This window comes from Dryobates pubescens, chromosome 7 (assembly GCF_014839835.1).
Source record: "Dryobates pubescens isolate bDryPub1 chromosome 7, bDryPub1.pri, whole genome shotgun sequence".
Taxonomy (NCBI): Eukaryota; Metazoa; Chordata; class Aves; order Piciformes; family Picidae; genus Dryobates; species Dryobates pubescens.
Genome location: NC_071618.1, coordinates 40,609,987 through 40,629,193, shown reverse-complemented (window position 1 = coordinate 40,629,193; position 19,207 = coordinate 40,609,987). Strand labels below are relative to the sequence as shown.

Below are 19,207 nucleotides of genomic sequence, written 5' to 3'. Positions count from 1 at the left end.
GTGCAAGTTTTGGGTTTTGGTTCTGGTTTTTGGGTTTTTTTATTTGCTATTCCTCAGGTGCAATTTGAAAAGCATATAAAGATCAGACAGCTGAAGTGGTATAGGTTCAGTGTTCCAGTGCAGAGAGTTCTCCTGGTTTTTAAGAGCCTCAAATGATTTAAGAAATTGGTGATGTAAAAAAATAAAATAAAATAAAATATAGCACCTAATATATTATACTGTCACCTTTAAAAACTTTGGGAGTTTAATGTAATTTAACAACTGGTTGTTTATATATGATTGCAACTTGTCATAAACCTAATGCCGGGCGGCTGATAAACTGTGACAGCAGAAGCGGTTGATCCAGAGGACGTGCAATCAAAGCATCCCAGCCTGCATGCATCAACTCCTCTATAAATTACATATGGAAAACTACCAAGCCCAGCCTTTTAAAATGCCTGACACAGATACTGGGTGAAGCAAAATCAGCAGCCAAAGTTTATCAAAGCAACTTTCCAGTATACATTTTAATACCTTAGTTAAATTTACATGTATGTATACAGGCACATATATGCCTATAGGAATAAATAGATATATATGTATTTATCCACTGTATAATATGCATTCAGACCTGATCCAGGAGTGTGAATGGAAAAACTGCTATGCTCTTGACTTCTAAAAAGCTTCCTGTCTTAAGTGTTAAGACATCCTGGCCTGTATCAGGCCAGCAGGAGCAGGGAGGTCATTTTGCCCTGTATTCAGCGCTTGTTAGGCTACGCCTTGAGTCCTGTGTCCAGTTCTGGGCCCCTCAGTTTAGGAAAGATGTTGAGTTGCTGGAAGGTGTCCAGAGAAGAGCAACAAAGCTGGGGAGATGTCTCAAGCACAAGTCTACAACCAACTGAAGGGAGGTTGTAGCCAGGTGGGGGTTGGTCTCTTCTCCCAGGCAACCAGCACCAGAACAAGAGGACACAGTCTCCAGCTGCACCAGGGGAGGTTTAGGCTGGATGTTAGGAAGAAGTTCTTCCCAGAAACAGTGATTTGCCATTGGAATGTGCTGCCCAGGGAGTTGGTGGAGTCACCATCACTGGAAGTGTTTAAGAAGAGACTGGATGGGGTGCTTAGTGCCATGTTTTAGTTGATTAGATGGTGTTGGATGATAAGCTGGACTTGAAGATCTCGAAGTTCTTTTCCAACGTGGTTTAATCTATTCTATTCTATTCTATTCTATTCTATTCTATTCTATGTTTTACGCCCTCTTCCCTCACCCCTGTTCTCAGACATAACCAGTCACGTTTGCAAAGCTCAGTCATTCAGTGGCATCTTACTGACAGGAAAATTTAGCATGATTTCCTTCTTTGTAACTGGGGCCCTTTCTCTAGTGTGCTAGATGCAGATGTGGTCCCCAGCAGTCCCTGAAAGGGATTCAAATCTCTTTCTACCATTTTCATCCCTTGTATTTTTTCCAGGTGAATGTTCTGCAACTCTCTCAAACAAAGGATTTATATATATATATATATATTTTATATCCAGGACATTTCTGGTAGGAGGCACATAACAGAAACACATTTGTCAAATGCTGTTGCCTCTTTCCTTGGACATGGGAAAACATTTTCTTGGAGGGGGAAAACCAAATGCATAGAGTCTGCTAGTCCCACAAGCCTCCTGTCTGTGAGCATCCCCACCCTGGGGACATGAGCTGTATTACTGGCTCAGGGGAACGGGTTTAGAGGAGCCCTTTGTTGAAATATTGGCAGCACATCACTGGACTTGCTGACATTGCAGATGGAGTGCTTTGCCGAACAGATGGATCCTCAGCTTCTGAAAGAAAGGGAAGGTACTCGATGTACCATGATAAGAAAGGAAGGGGGTATTCCAGGCATATGGAAAGGCAGGGAAGAAGTGCTCTTTTTGGTGCACTTGGAGCCTAGCAACCTCTCTTTAGCAAACTTGAGAAGGCTTAATCATGGCACTCTGTGAGAGGGCAAAGGGAATGTAACAAACATGGGGGAACTAATTTGCACAAAGTCAGTAAGGGAGGGACTGGGATTGTTTAGCCTGGAGAAGAGGAGGCTCAGGGGAGACCTCCTTGCTCTCTACAACTACCATCATTGGAGGTGTTTAGGAGGAGACTTGATGGGGTCCTTGGTTGCATGGTTTAGTTGATTAGGTGGTGGTGGATGATAGGTTGGACGTGATGATCTTGAAGGTCTCTTCTAACCTGGTCTGGTCTATCCTATCCTATCCTATCCTATCCTATCCTATCCTATCCTATCCTATCCTATCCTATCCTATCCTATCCTATCCTATCCTATCCTATCCTATCCTGTTCCATTCCATTCCATTCCATTCCATTCCACTTTATTGTGGTATGATTTAGGGTATGACAACAATGGCCTCTAATCTTTAGTTTTGCCTCCTGGGTTAATCAGACAATTTCAGCACCTCTTGAATGCAGATGTTAAAGCTGTTTAGTGGTAGGAAGGATGCCAAAGGCCTTGGAAACCCAGACTTTCTGAGAGGAAAAAATAATAATGAAGGTGATAAAGGGCAAAAAATGTCAAGGTTCTTTCAAAGTGTGGCTCACTGCTGAAAGCAGCTATGCAAAAATATCACTTTCCACACTCAGGATTGTTTTCTGCAGCAATAGAAATGTCTGAAATATTTTTCCTGAAGAAAATAAAGTGGATTGGATTACATGCCCACTTGTGCATCAACTGTGCTCCATTTTGCAGGACTGAATTCTCAGGGAGGCTCTGAGATAAAATAAACAAGGAATCCCATCATTGAATTTTAGTATGAACATTTTTCAGACCGTTGTGCCTGGATCCCTGCCAAGTTTCAGGCCTATAATAAATTAATTCCAACCCACACAAAAGGGAAAGGGGAAGGGGGGGGGGGGGGGGGGGGGGGGGGTGGGGAAGCCAACAATTTCTACCAGACAAAAACACCAGGCAATTTTTTATGGGGAAACAAATGGGCAAGAATAATTTATTGGAAAAGTAATTATCTAAAGAGAGAGTGGGCTCTTCTCTTTAATTGGAAATGAAAACATAGTACAAGAGGAGCATCAGCATTTTGCTTCACTAGCCTGGTTAAATTGAATCCAAAGTTAAGATGTTGCTTTCCTTTTGTTTCATTTCTCCTTACACCCAATACTGCAATTGAGGCCTCTTCCCTCCGTCCTGTGGCAAAATCTAATCTGGCTGCCACAGAACCTGTGAAATTCATGGAGGTGATGAGCCAGGGTCTGCTTCTGCATTGTATGCCTGGCTTTATTGAATCGCTAGTCACCCTCAGATAATAAATATTTCATATGTTGGACAGGTGAAAGGTTTCATTCAGCTGCAGATCTGCTTCCAAGGCAACCAATTCCTGTCATTTGAACAGTTTAAACATGTTGAAAACAAAGCTTGTTTTCTGGGTTTCTCCTCTATGATTTTATGTGTAAAGCATTATCTGTCTCCCTTCTGTTCCTGCTACAAGCAGATAGGGAAAAGCTGATAGCATTACCAAATAAGCCTGAACAATTTATAACCTAAATGTCTTCTCTCTTCCAGTCAAGAAGGAATGAAAAAATACCATTGCATTTTACAAGCATAGAGTAAACACCTAGGGAGATGAAATTGTCTGAGTTACCATCTGTAAATACTCTGTATGCAAAAAACATGTGCAGTCACAGTACTACATTGTTCCTGCCAGCATGTTTCTTTGGGATAGGATAGGATAGGATAGGATAGGATAGGATAGGATAGGATAGGATAGGATAGGATAGGATGAGATGGGATGGGATAGGATGGGATAGGATAGGATAGGATAGGATAGGATAGGATAGGATAGGATAGGATAGGATAGGATAGGATAGGATAGGATAGGATAGGATAGGATAGGATAGGATAGGATGGGATGGGATGGGATAGGATGGGATAGGAAAAGATAGAATAGACTTAACCAGTTTGGAAGAGACCTTCAAGATCATCGAGTCCAACCTATCAATGATAGGTGTTCCCTCACAATCTTTGCCCACTAATTCCATTCTCGAGTTGAATTTCCTTCTGGAGCAGGGGCAGTACCCTAATTCTTTACCAAGTGTGGTGGTTTGAGCCTTAACTGGGATTTAAGAGCTCAGATGGGGGGACAAGACTGAGAATCCCTCCCCTGCCCCCCTCCCCTCCCTTCCCTGATTGAGAGGGAAAAAAAAGGGGGAAGGGGAAAGAACAGGGAGAGATAAGGGAAGGGGCAAAAAGAAAGGAAAGAGAAGGGAAGAGACAAATCTACCAAGAAATAATTTGGAGTTGGTTTGGAAGTAGAGAGGTAAAATTTTCTTATATATCTATATATATATCTCAATAACAGGAAGGGTTCACAAGGATAAGGAGCAAGGATGGATGGAAAAAATATATACAAAACCAACAGTTCTTTGAAGAAGTGTGGATGCAGCAGGGAGGAGGACCAGGCCCAACCACGTGGCAGAGAACCTGGAAGCCAGCAGCAACTCTTCTTAGCCCTTTGTCCCAGCGAGGCAGAAGTAGAAGAGAGCAAATGGCTGCAGTGTGTTCCTTTTTATATGCTTGCTGGACAGGGAGGGGGAGTGGAACAGACTAACTTGGTTTCCCAAGGGGAAAACTGCCCTCTGGGGAGAGCAAGGCTCTCCCATCCTCCCACCCCCCACCCCTTTCAGGATGGGCATAACCCATCACACCAAGTTACCAAGAAACTAGTTAGCACAATGTCTTCAACAACATCTTATTCCTGCAAATGTCAGTGCTTGGTGTGGATCTTTTTGGACAATGTCTGCTGTATTCTTTACCTCTTGCAGCTGAACAGGCTCTTCCTCCGCACGTTTCCAAGTGCAATGGGCAGCTGCCTTCCCTCCTCAAGTCCTACCCCCCTCCCAATATCTAGGCTTTCTGACTCATGCTGTGCCCCATGCCCAACTCTAGAACAATGCCTATATCCTCTGCTGATGACTTCAAGAAGCACTTCTCTTTTCTGCCTGCTGTTTTGATGAAAGAAGAAATATATGGAAGCCGTGGTGAAATTTTGGTAGGCAGACTCCAAGTAAAGGAATTTTCTACCACCTCATATCAGGCTCAGAGACAGTTTTAGTTGAGTCTGACCTTCAGCATGGATATTCCCATAATGTGATTATGGTAGAATGATGGCATTTCTCCAGGGGGGACACAGCTGGTTTAGGAAATAAGATGGAGAATACATCTTGGGGTGAGACTGACAGGTTTTGGGTATTCTGATGGAGATCCATACACAGGTGGCTTATTTAATCTCTCTGTCCTCTCTTTCTACTTACTGTAGCAGTGCTTTGCAGTGATGTTCTATTTGGGGACAAGGAGGGCTTTTGAGATCTATTCAGAAAGACTAACATGACATGCACAACTGCTGGTTTGGGTTTAGGAGGGAGGTGGAAAATGAATACAGTTTGTGACAGGCATTTTTTGTGCCTGGTTGCTCTGTGGATGATTCCCCCCCAATTAAAACCAACTAAACTATATCTGACCTTCAAGTTCTCTCCCTTATTTCCAGGTATATAGATTTTAGCCAGCAGGTCTCTGGTTAACCCCTCCTCACTGTTGCTCATTTCCTGCCACTCAGCAGACACACCACTGAGTGTTAAGTATGTGAACTCAGAGACGCTCCCTCTCTCCTGTACGGTCTTAATAGCAAGCAGCCACGAGCCGGGCTTCTCCAGGCAGAATTATTTTCTGCCTAAGAAATACAGGCTTCAGGAGCATGCCCTTTCTCTCACCCTTTTCAGATTACATTAAAAGCATCTACTTCAAGAAACTACAACTGTGTTTATTGGAGTGTTGAATTTGGAAGTAGTGCTGGGATCCCTGCCACGGCACGCTTGAACCGTGAAACCCAGGTCAGTTCCATTTTTTGGTTCTCATGTACTGGCACAGCTCTGCAGCGGTTTGAGCTTCCAGGTCTCTGTGGGAGCAATTCTTCTTTTAACATGCAGAAAACATGATTTTATTTTTTTTTCATTTTATAACCTTACCTCTTGTTGGGTTTTCTTTTTTTTTTTTTTTTTTTTTAACCCCCCCTCATTGTTTTTTTTTTGTGTGTGTGTGTGTGCCACTAAACCAAAATGTCAGGGTGGCATGTCAGGAAACACAATGTGTTCAAAAAGGATCATGCTGACAAGCTGGAAAACTAAATGCTCTCCTTTAAACAGGCAGGAACAGCTTGGGTTTTTTTTCCCTTCCTGCCCACCAGTCTGTCCCTGGACTCGAGGAGATGGCTGTGCTTAATCTGCTTCTTGCTCTGTCACTGTGACTGCTGGCTATTGCACTAGAGAACACTCTCTGGAGGTATGGGAGGATAACAAGTTTCAATCACTGTTCACTGAGGTTGACTTTGTGACTCAAAGGCTACTGACTCAATAGCCTCATAGTTTTGTCAGTGAATCAACCCCTTCTCTCTCTTCCAGCCTTTTATGGCATTAGGGACTTTGTGGATTCGTCATATTGCTCTGGAGAAGAGTGCTGGGGTGGCTATTGCGCTTTCTGCAGCTGAGGAGTGTTGCTGGGGTACTTTCTGAGAAGTCTGACTTTGTCAGTAATTTCTGTAGAAGTCACACTCCAGATTTCACCCAAACTTAGTTTGCATTACTGAAACTTTGGAATGAAGCTGGAGCTGGAGGTGGGGAGATTCAGACTGGAGGTGAGGAAGAAGTTCTTCACTGTGACAGTGGTAAAGCCCTGGAATGGGTTGTCCAGGGAGGGGCTTGAGGCCCAGTCCCTGGAGGTGTTTAAGAGCAGGCTGGATGAGACTCTGGCCAGCCTGATCTAGTGTGAAGTGTCCCTGCCCATGGCAGGGGTTTGGAAATAGATGATCCTTGTGGTGCTTTCCAACACTGACTGATTCTATGATTCTATGAAAATTTCATGTGTGTAGTCATTCACTGCAAGGTGGATTTTCACAGGGGCAAGAATAGAATAGAATAGAATAGAATAGACCAGACCAGGTTGGAAGAGTCCTTCAAGATCATCGCATCCAACTCATCAACCAATCCAACACCACCTAAACAACTAACCCATGGCACCAAGCACCCCATCAAGTCTCCTCCTGAACAGCTCCAGTGATGGTGACTCCACCACCTCCCCAGGCAGCCCATTCCAATGGGCAATCACTCTCTCTGTATAGAACTTCCTCCTAACATCCATCCTAAACCTCCCCTGGTGCAGCTTGAGACTGTGTCCTCTTGTTCTGGTGCCGGCTGCCTGGGAGAAGAGACCAACATCTGCCTGTATACAACTTCCCTTCAGGGAGTTGGAGAGAGCAATAAGGTCACCCCTGAGTCTCCTCCTCTCCAGGCTAATCAACCCCAGCTCCCTCAGTCTCTCCTCATAGGGCTGTGTTCCAAGCCCCTCACCAACTTTGTTGTCCTTCTCTGGACATGCTCCAGCAAGTCAACCTCCTTCCTAAACTCAAGGGTCCAGAACTGGACACAGGACTCAAGGTGTGGCCTAACCAGTGCAGTGTACAGGGGCACAATGACCTCCCTACTCCTGCTGGCCACACTGTTCCTGATGCAGGCCACGATGCCATTGGCCCTCTTGGCTGCCTGGGCACACTGCAGGCTCACGTTCAGCCTACCATCGACCAGTACCCCCAGGTCCCTCTCTACCTGGCCGCTCTCAGCCACTCTGACCCCAGCCTGTAGCACTTCATGGGGTTGTTGTGGCCAATGTGCAGAATCCAGCATTTGGATGAAAGATTTCATAGCTGCCTTGTGTTTGCCTCAAAATGTGTGGTGAATTACTCTGTTTGAAGGCACAGGACTGTTTGTCTACTCATAGTGAAAACATCTGGAGGCTTTGTGCAAGGAAATTTTTTGGTATCTGACTGTGGTGTGGAACTGGCTTCCTTTTAATTGTTGTCTCCTGCTCCCTAGTTGTTTCATGCTTTAATTTGCTAGAGTGCTCTTGGAATAAGTGTTCCTCTCAGTGAAATTCATGAGCAGTCATGTTTTTTTAATGTTTCATACAATGGATGAAGAATAATCTGGAATGTGTCCAAGTATGGACTTTTCCCTACCAAGAAAACTTCAGTTAGAGCCATTGCCCCAACTAAGAGTCTGAAGAGCAAATACTGTGCCCAGCTCCACACTTTTCTGTGGTACATTGAGTTACTCTGCCTCGAAGCACACTCCCCTTCTTTTCAACTTCTCTTTCTTTTTGAGTTTGTTCATTGTCTAAATATTTTAGGTCACTTCTCCAACGTCTGAACAGAACAGAATAAAAAGAATAGAATAGAATAGAATAGAATAGAATGGAATAGTATAGAATAGAATAGGTTGGAAAAGACCGTTGAGATCATCAAGTCCAACCTAGCACCCAACACCATCTAATCAACTATCACAGTATCACAGTATCACAGTAACTAAGGTTGGAAGAGACCCCAAGGATCATCAAGTCCAACCTGTTCCAACAGACCTCACAACTAGATCATAGCACCAAGCGCCACGTCCAATCTCCCCTTGAACACCTCCAGGGACGGCGACTCCACCACCTCCCTGGGCAGCCCATTCCAATGACGAATGACTCGCTCAGTGAAGAACTTTTTCCTCACCTCGAGTCTAAACCTCCCCTGACACAACTTGAGACTGTGTCCCCTTGTTCTGGTGCTGGTTGCCTGGGAGAAGAGACCAACCCCCACCTGGCTACAACCACCCTTCAGGTAGTTGTAGAGGGCAATGAGGTCGCCTCTGATCCTTCTCTTCTCCAGGCTAAACAATCCCAGCTCCCTCAGCCTCTCCTCATAGGGCTTGTGCTCAAGGCCTCTCACCAGCCTTGTTGCCCTTCTCTGGACACGTTCAAGTGTCTCGATGTCCTTCCTAAACTGAGGGCCCCAGAACTGGACACAGTACTCAAGGTGTGGCCTAACCAATGCAGAGTACAGGGGCACAATGACCTCCCTGCTCCTGCTGGCCACACTATTCCTAATACAGGCCAGGATGCCATTGGCCTTCTTGGCCACCTGGGCACACTGCTGGCTCATGTTTAGGCGGGTGTCAATCAGCACCCCCAGGTCCCTCTCCGTTTGGCAGCTCTCCAGCCACTCTGACCCCAGCCTGTAGCTCTGCATGGGGTTGCCGTGGCCAAAGTGCAGCACCCGGCACTTAGACTTATTAAATGCCATCCCATTGGACTCTGCCCATCTGTCCAGTCGGTCAAGGTCCCTCTGCAGAGCCTTTCTACCCTCTAACTGACTAACATCTGTTCCCAACTTGGTGTCATCTGCAAACTTGCTGATGACTGACTCAACCCCCTCATCCAGATCATCAATGAAGATGTTAAAGAGGATGGGGCCCAGCACTGATCCCTGGGGGATGCCACTGGTGACTGGCCGCCAGCCGGATGTGGCACCATTCACCACCACTCTCTGGGCTCGGCCCTCCAGCCAGTTCCTAACCCAGCACAGAGTGTTGTGGTCCAAACCACGAGCTGACAGCTTAGCCAGCAGTTTACTGTGGGGGACGGTGTCAAAGGCCTTGCTGAAGTCCAGATAGACTACATCCACAGGCCTCCCCACATCCACCATACGGGTCACCTGATCATAGAAGGAGATCAGGTTGGAGAGGCAGGACCTGCCCTTCCTAAATCCATGTTGGCTGGACCTACTAAACCATGGCACCAAGCACCCCATCCAGTCTCTTCCTAAACACCTCCAGTGATGGTGACTCCGCCACCTCCCTGGGCAGCACATTCCAATGGCCAATCACTCTTTCTGTGAAGAACTTCTTCCTAACATCCAGCCTAAACCTCCCCTGGCACAGCTTGAGACTGTGTCCTCTTGTTCGGGTTGCCTGGGAGAAGAGACCAACCCCCATCTGGCTACAACCTCCCTTCAGGAAGTTGGAGAGAGCAAGAAGGTCTCCCCTGAGTCTCCTCTTCTCCAGGCTAAGCAACCCCAGCTCCCTCAGCCTCTCCTCACAGGGCTGTGCTCCAAACCTCTCCCCAGCTTTGTTGCCCTTCTCTGGATACCTTCCAGCAACTCAACATCTTTCCTAACCTGAATGGCCCAGAACTGGACACAGGACTCAAGGTGTGGCCTAACCAGTGCTGAGTACAGGGCAGAATGACTTCCCTGCTCCTGCAGGAACACTGTAAAAGTAATGCTCTGAGACCTTCCCATTTGAAGGAAGAGATCAATACAATTTCCAGGCATAATATTTATCGAAGACAACGTGGGGATAAGTTTTGTGTGACTGAAAATTCTGTAAGTGCACCATGGATGTTTAGTTGGTATTGGCAGTCAAGAAGTGCCTTTCTGGATTAACCAGATGCTGTGCTTTGGGGACATGAATAGGTGGCAGAAAGTGATCAAGCTGGTGAAACCACACCTCTGGGAAAGTGTAATGGGATCTTTCCTGCGATATGCAAATGGTGCTGACACATTGCTATATAAACAATCCATGGGAGAAGTGGTGAGAGGTAGTTAAAGAGCTGGATCACATATCAAAGATAAAATCCACCAGTGGGAATGGAAATATGTATTAAAAAAAATGGTGTGGGTTTGCTCTCTACATCTACCTTAAGGGAGGTTGTAGACAGGTGGGAATTGGTCTCTTCTCCCAGGCAACGAGCACCAGAGCAAGAGGACACAGTCTCAAGCTGCACCAGGGGAGGTTTAGGCTGGATATTAGGAAGAAATTCCTTATAGAGAGAGTGATTGCCCATTGGAATGGGCTGCCTGGGGAGGTGGTGGAGTCACTATCACTGGAGGTGTTTAGGAGGAGACTCGATGGGGTGCTTGGTGCCGTGGTTTAGTTGATTAGATGGCATTGAGTGATAAGTTGGACTCGATGATCTCAAAGGTCTCTTCCAACTTGTTCTGTTCTGGTCTATTCTATTCTATTCTATTCTATTCTATTCTATTCTATTCTACTCTACTCTACTCTACTCTACTCTACTCTACTCTACTCTATTGTATTCTATTCTATTCTATTCTCAAGTTCTTCCCAGAAAGAGTCATTTGCCTTCGGAATGTGCTGCCCAGGGAGGTGATGGAGTCATCGTCCCTGGAGGTGTTCAAAAAGAGGTTGGACATGGCACTTGCAGCTATGGTTTAGTTAGTCCTGAGGTGTTGGGTGACAGGTTGGACTTGATGATCTCTGAGGTCTTTTCCAACCTTATTGATTCTATGATTCTATGATAAATGGATAATAATTAAAAAACCTTTACCCAAAGCAGGAGGTTGCACTGAGGAATAAATAGCAAATGATTTATCACAATTGCTGCAGCTCAGTGTAAAGGAACATTTAACAAACCAGTTTGCACAGAGGTTGTGAAAAGGAACCCGTAGCAAACCAGTATGCACAGAGTTTGTGAAAACCAGAACTTTTAAATCTGGTTACTTTTCAGGCTGAAGAAACACACTGCTTACTTTTCAGTGCTAAAACCACTCTTGCCATTCCTATTCTGAGCATGAGCAAACAGCTCAGGCAGCCCAGCAAAACATATTTCAGGGTCATATACAGCCATGGATCAATGAGTGCTAGCAAACCTTATTGACACCAGCAGAAGCTGAGCTCATGGCTTCAGTCAGTGTTGTATTTTATACCGTGTGAGGAAAGGACAGCAAGATTGAGTTTGTCAACAGCACCGAGCTGTGCAGTGTCGCTGACACACTGCAGGGAAGGAATGCCAACCAGAGGGCCCTTGAAAGGCTTGAGGGGTAGGCTTCTCTTGAAGTCCAACAAGGTCAAGTGTGAAGGAAGTCCTGCACCTGGTTAGCAGTAATCCTAAGCACAAATCATAGTATCATAGTATCAGTCAGGGTTGGAAGGGACCACAAGGATCATACAGTTCCAACCCCCCTGCCATGGGCAGTTACACCCCACACTACATCAGCCTGGCCAGAGCCTCATCCAGCCTGCTCTTAAACACCTCCAGGGACGGGGCCCCAACGACCTCCCTGGAAAACCCATCCCAGGGCTTCACCACTCTCATGGGGAAGAACTTTCTCCTCATGTCCAGCCTGAATCTCCCCACCTCCAGCTTCATTCCATTCCCCCTAGTCCTATCACTCCCTGAGATCCTGAGAAGTCCCTCCCCAGCCTTCTTGGAGGCCCCCTTCAGATACTGGAAGGCCACAATGAGGTCACCTCAGAGCCTTCTCTTCTCCAGACTGAACAGCCCCAACTCCTTCAATCTGTCCTCATAGGAGGACATGCAGGCTAGGCAATGAGTGGAAGGATCTGTAGCCCTTCAATGAAGGGCTTGGGAGTACTGGGAGATGAAAAACTAAGCATGAAGCAGCAATTTGTACTTGGAGCCCAGAAAGCAAACTGTATCTGGGACTGCATCAAAAGAAGTGTGGCCAGCAGGTTGGGGAAGGAGATTCTTCCCCTCTGCTCCAGTCTTGTGAGACCCCACCTGGAGTACTGTGATCAGCTCTGTGGCCTCCAGCATAAAAAAGACATAGACCTGCTCAAGTGGGTCCAGAGCCACTAGAAAGTGATCAGAGGCTTGGAGCAGCTCTTCCATGGCGATAGGCAGAGGGAGTTAGGGTTGTTCAGTCTGGAGAATAGAATTAGAATTAGAATTAGAATTAGAAGTAGAAGTAGAAGTAGAATTAGAATTAACCAGGTTGGAAAAGACCTTCGAGATCATCGAGCCCAACCTACATCATCCAACACCATCTAATCAACTAAACCAAGGATCTGAGAAGGCTTTCTAGCAGCCTTCCAGTACTTAAAGAGGGCCTATAACAAAGCTGGAGAGGTACTTCTTACATGTGTATGTAGTGACAGGACAAAGGAGAAGGTACATTTAAATCAGATATAAGGAAGAAATTAATCACTATGAGGGTAGTGAGGCACTTGAAACAGGTTGCCCAGAGAAGTTGTGGATGTCCCCTCCTGGGAGTTGTTCAAGGCCAGATTGGATGGAGTTTCAAGCAACCTGATCTAGTGGAAGGTGTCCCTGCCCATGGCAGTGGAATTGAATTTAGATGATTTTCAATATCTCTGCCAACCCAAACAATTCTATGATTCTAAATGGAACTCCTCCACTAAATCAAAGTTTAGTCTTTCACAGTTTGTATCGAAACCTCTGCGGAAAAACAATGCAGCTGTAACACTTGTTTTCCCTTAGCTTTTTCCTCTATCTGCTGTTCATTTAGGATCTGATGTGGCTCAGCTGAAGCCGGCTGAAAAGCCTTGAAGCTGGATCATAGGCTGGAGTCCTAAGGGGCCAGCAGCAGAAAATTTAAGGCAGCAGGGAATATTAAAGCATCATGGGGCAAGGGAAATATTTTTGACCTGTGACTTTCTTCTTTTGCTAAGTAACGGGAATGGTACTCTAGATGAAGTTATATGGTCATAATAAAGAGATCCTGCATACAACAGATTAATCAGATTCTGTTCTGTGTTCAGTCACCCACACAAACTGTCAGGCACTCTTCCACCAGGAACAATATCTCTCAATTAACTGTAATTAAGGTGTATTATAACAACAGGATGTGAAATTACATGGATCTGTCTCTTGACATTTCAAATTTGGTTGCTTTTTTTCTTGTTTTGTTTTGTTTGGTTTGGGTGGGGTTTTTTTGCCAGGTCTCTTAGAATGGAATAGAACAGAATTAATCAGGTTGGAAGAGACCTTCAAGATCATCAAGTCCAACCTATCATCCAACACCATCTAATCAACTAAACCATGGCACCAAGCACCCCATCCAGACTCTTCTTAAACACTGTGATGGTGACTCCACCACCTCCCTGGGCATCCCATTCCAGTGACCAATAACTTTGGGAAGAACTTCTTCCCAACATCTAGCCTAAGTCTCCTCTGGCACAACTTGAGACTGTGTCCTCTTGTTCTGGTGCTGCTTGCCTGGGAGAAGAGACCAGCCCCCACCTGGATAAAACCTCCCTTCAGGGAGTTGTACAGAGCATGAAGGTCGCCCCTGAGCCTCCTCTCCTCCAGGCTAAGCAACCCCAACTCCCTCAGCCTCTCCTTATAGGGCTTGTCCTCCAAACCCCTCCCCAGCTTTGTTGCCCTTCTCTGGACACGTTTTAGTATGCTTCAAGTACTAGCAAAGGTCAGGCCATTCTCAGTGATGGATCTGTGTATGTAAATCCTAGTACCACTGAGATGAGATGGAGGATGAATCTTTTCACCATTAAAGCCCTCTTAGAAACATGTATGGACTCTAATTAAAGTGAATTTACTGGCCTGGATGTTGATTGCCAGGAATCTAAGGGTCAAAGCTTGATTGCTTCATCCTGTGCAAAAACTGTGGTGGAGACAGCAGGAATATTTGATACCTTATCTGCAGGTTTTTCAGAGGATCTGTAGCCATCCACAGCAAGCATGATTTCTGTTTTCATTCACTGAGAAACCACACAAAGCTGTTTTCTTTGTGTGCTGTTTGAAGCAAATTTTTGACTCGAGTTCCCAACAGAGGAGTTTGATTATCACCTAGAAAATTATTGTTTCTCCTCTGAGCTATGGTAGATATCAACTGTTCCCCAGCTGGTAAGCACTTGGAGACCTAACCAGTAGTAAAGCTTAGGTGTAGTGTTTGTACAGAGAGCTTGACAATCATGACTGTTAGCAGAATGAAAGGAAAATGACAACTTAAAAATGAGAATTTCCTAGTTCAGGCATTTCTGACCATGTAACTAAACCGACTATTCTCCACCCTTTCCCTTACCCACAGTTATCCTGAAGAAGATTTACAGCATTTAATTTCTACCAAGGCTGAAATCATGTTTGTACCCTGAAATATGGACTAATACATCAGTGTGCAAGGAGTCAATCCAGCAGCTCCTCCCAGACTTGGTGATGCTTCATTGTGTGCCAGCGATGCACTTCATGGTGTCATCAACCCATAACATTTGGGGAGGAGTTCACTGTTTCAGAGATGAGCACAGATGAAACTAGGTTTAGGTTTCCACAGCATTAGGTATGATGCGTAGATGATGAATTTAGGCTCGAGGTGAGGAGAAAGTTCTTCACAGAAAGAGATATTGGCCATTGGAATGTGCTGCCCAGGGAGGTGGTGGAGTCACCGTCCCTGGAGGTGTTCAAAAAGGGATTGGACTTGAAGCCATGGCTTAGTTAGTCATGAGGTGTTGGATGGTAGGCTGGACTTGAAGATCTCTGAGGTAATTTCCAACCTTATTGATTCTGTGATTCTATGGTTCTATGATATTTGCCTGAAGTGTTAGATGTCACAGAGCACATGCAACCAGAAGGTCTTGTATAAAACACCGAGGAAAGGAAGATGAAAAGCTACCTCCTGTGTAATTACACTGAGCAGCTCTATTATGAGCTAAATTTAAGTGATCTACTGTATCTGTGATTGCATGATACAATCATGTTCCTGGGATTATTATTTTTTAGTTTATTTATAGCTACTTCCATTCCCTGTAACTATTTCATAGATTTATTTCAGCTGAGTTGATTGGCCATTGGAATGTGCTGCCCAGGGAGGTGGTGGAGTCACCATCACTGGAGGTGTTTAGGAAGAGATTGGATGGGGTGCTCGGTGCCATGGTTTAGTTGATTTGATGGTGTTGGATGATAGGTTGGACTCGATGATCTCAAAGGTCTTTTCCAACCTGGTTAATTGTATGCCATGCCATTCTATTCCATTCCATTCCATTCCATTCCATTCCATTCCATTCCATTCCATTCCATTCCATTCCATTCTATTCTATTCCATTCCATCCTATCCTACCCTATCCTACTCTATCCTATCCTATCCTATTCTATTCTATTCTATTCTACCCTATCCTATTCTATTCTACCCTATCCTATTCTATTCTACCCTATCCTGTCCTGTCCTGTCCTGTCCTATCCCAAATCAGATATCTGATCAAGAAATGGCATGGTTACAAAGTTCTGATTTACTTTTAAGATACCAATAAACACTTTTCAGTCTTATATTTTGTTTGCATCTTCTGTGCCCAAACTCACTTGATCACACGAGGGAAATATTTTTGTACGCTGCGGTTATGCATGACTAAGAAGGGAGCTGTAGATAGAACAAGATGAAATGCAGGCTGTAATTTACACCTGACAAGAGTGTGAATTTCATTGCAAGTCCTTTTAAGGGAAACTTGCTATTTTCTTCACATTCAGATATACAGTGATTCCACATGAAATTATGATCATTGCCCTTTTTTTTTCTCCTTCTAGTGGGGGGTGTTCTACTCTGCATTGGGTTTGGGTTTTGGTAGCAAAAATAGATTCCTCAACCTAGTGTAATCCTGTGTTACCTGCAGACCCAGGTCATGGTCTTGTGATGCTGGACATTGTAGCCAGTTCTGGGCCACTCAACTTCAGAAGGATATTGAGACACTTGAATGTGTCCAGAGAAGGGCAATGAGGCTGGGGGGAAGTCTGAAGCACAAGCCCAATGAGGAGAGGCTGAGGGAGCTGGGGCTGTTTAGCCTGAGAAGAGGAGGCTCAGGTCAGACCTTCTTCCTCTTTACAACTACCTCAAGAGAGGTTGTAGCTGGGGGGAGGGGGCGGATGGTGGTCTCTTCTCCCAGGCAACCAGCACAGAACAAGAGGACACAGTCTCAAGCTGCACCAGGGGAGGTTTAGGCTCAAGGTGAGGAGAAATTTTCTTCACAGAAAGAGTGATTGGCCATTGGAATGTGCTGTCCAGGGAGGTGGAATCAGCATCCCTGGAGGTGCTCAAGAGAGGATTGGATGTGGCACTTGAAGCCATGGTTTAGTTAGCCATGAGGTGTTGGGTGGTAGGTTGGACTTGATGACCTCTGAGGTCTTTTCCAACCTTATTGATTCTGTGATTCTATGATACCCCATAAGCAGAGAGACTATGCAAGATCAGTAATGTATGGGATAAAGAAAGTATTATCACATCACTTCCTGGGTGGGGGATCAAGCCATAGACAGTTTAAGTTACTTGCCCAAGGTCCACTGCAGAGTTTTACGAGGAATAGGAATCCTGGCATCCCTGTCCATTTGATTTTCCATTTCTAGAGAACTGCAGACTCCTTATTTGTTTTGGCTGAATTACAACTTTGGATAGCTTGGAAGATATTTGGAGATAGAAGGGGTCTATTAGTCTTTCCTCCTGAAAGAAATATTAGCAGGCAATTAAAAGAATAATAAATGGGACACATTCAAACTGCTTCACTTGCTATTGCTCTCAGCTTCAGACAAGAAGGTACATGGAGGTCATTTAAGCTGGCCACTTATATACCATGAGCCACTAGTGTCACCAAGGCAGTCCTAAATTAAACCATATGCTTTGGACAGAAATACACCAAGTCTCACAAAGCATTGTCTATTCAAAGGACAGGGCATTGTTCTCTATGTGCATCTGCATTGTACCTCCTGTAGTATCACCTGGATAAACAAGGGCAGTTTATACTCCTGTCACTTTAATCTCTTGCATCATCCCAATTATTTTGATTGCTTTGGTACTATGGAGCTTAAAAGAGCAAAGAAACCATTAACAGCATGAGCAGAGATGGTGTCAAAGAGGGATGGACACTGACCCTGACACCCTGTTCTCCCTTCTGTGTGCCAGAAGAGCTCTGGGCTGCTGTGGGAAAGACATGGAGCAGTGGCCATCGAGCTGCACTGGGGGAAGCTGAGGGAAACTGCTGTATCCCAATGCCCTCTACATGGTCTGTGTCCTCTGCACATTTCAAAAGGGTGAAGTCAAGATTTAGTCTCAGGACAGAAGTTTACCAGGTGACAATATAAAGAAACAAGTCAAAAGCCATCAGTTAGCATATTCATAGCTAAGGGCCAAATGCTTTATGCATAATGTTGCAGAGAAAGTATTAACATTGCATTTGTTTAAAAAGTAACCAGAAAGCTATTTGTGACCCTTATAGTACACATGTGAAGCAGTCCTATGCTGGTTTACACTGGTTACATTCTGCTTTATATTTTCCAGAGGGCCAATTTGCAAGGATGTTTCCTTCAGCAGCAATTGCCACTTATGAATATAAGTAACTAATTTACCAAAGCTTCACACAGTGAGTTCATGCTTCTGCTTCATAGTTAAAGGCTCTGGAAATATTTGTGTCGTCAATGGTGTTGAACATGAGCCAGCAGGCTGCCCAGCTGGCCAAGAAGGACAATTCCTCACCACATATTTCAAAAGTTCAGATATTTTCTGTCTTTCATTGTAAGCTGTAGTCAGCAGTGACTTGAGAGACCATTTGCTTCTGTCTGTGTGAACTGGTTGACAGCTGGCTGAACATGAGCCAGCAGTGTGCCTAGGCGGCCAAGAAGGCCAATGGCATCCTGGCCTGCATCAGAAATAGTGTGGCCAGCAGGAGCAGGGAGGTCATTGTGCCCCTGGACTCAGCACTGCTTAGGCCACATCTTGAGTCCTGTGACCAGTTCTGGGCCCCTCAGTTTAAGAAGGATGTTGAGAGAGTAGAACGTGTCCAGAGAAGGGCAACGAGGCTGAGGAGAGGTCTGGAGCACAGCCCTGTGAGGAGAGGCTGAGGGAGCTGGGGTTGCTTAGCCTGGAGAAGAGGAGGCTCAGGAGACACCTGTCTACATCTCCCTGAAAGGAGGTTGTAGCCAGGAGATGGTTGGTCTCTTCTCCCAGGCATCCAGCACCAGAACAAGAGGACACAGCCTCAAGCTGTTCCAGGGGAAGTTTAGGCTCTGGGTGAGGAGAAAGTTCTTCACAGGAAGAGTGATTTACCATTGGAATGTGCTGCCCAGGGAGGTGGTGGAGTCACCATCCCTGCTGGTGTGCAATAGGGGATTGGATGTGGCACTTGAAGCCATGGTTAGTCCTGAGGTGTTGGGTGACAGGTTGGACTTGATGATCTCTGAGGTTTATTCCAACCTTATTGATTGTATGATTCTATGATCTTGTTGAGTTTGGATTCTTTCTGATTGTATCTTGAAGACTGGAAGTACTGTATTGCAGTAAAGTAAGGCTAAAGTAAATACATTATTCTTCTTATTGCCCTTGTTATTAGAAAATATTTATACAGCACAGTAAATTTACATTGTACTTTACCAACACAGATAAAGGGAAATTCTCTGCCCTGAAGAGCTTATAATTCACATCAGACAAACAAACCTACACCACTTTGGAAAGTGGTGGGTGGAAGGATTATTTGCTATGTGAAAAGTGGAGGACCTGCATGAAGAGAGAGGAGGATACTATCAGCATCATCATCAGTATTGCTAATTTTACATGACAGTAGCACTTTAAATGTCTCAAAAGGTTTGGAAGTATGGCT

General features: G+C 45.1%; 1 protein-coding gene across 1 annotated transcript in view; it reads left to right on the top strand.

Moving 5' to 3' along the window:
• Positions 1–19,207, top strand: part of ENOX1 (ecto-NOX disulfide-thiol exchanger 1) — a 380,677-nt gene that overhangs the window by 131,936 nt on the left and 229,534 nt on the right. The window contains exon 2 of the mRNA XM_054163102.1: positions 5,750–5,860. The gene's annotated coding sequence lies outside the window, so the exon portion shown is untranslated. The remainder of the gene's footprint in view (positions 1–5,749; positions 5,861–19,207) is intronic.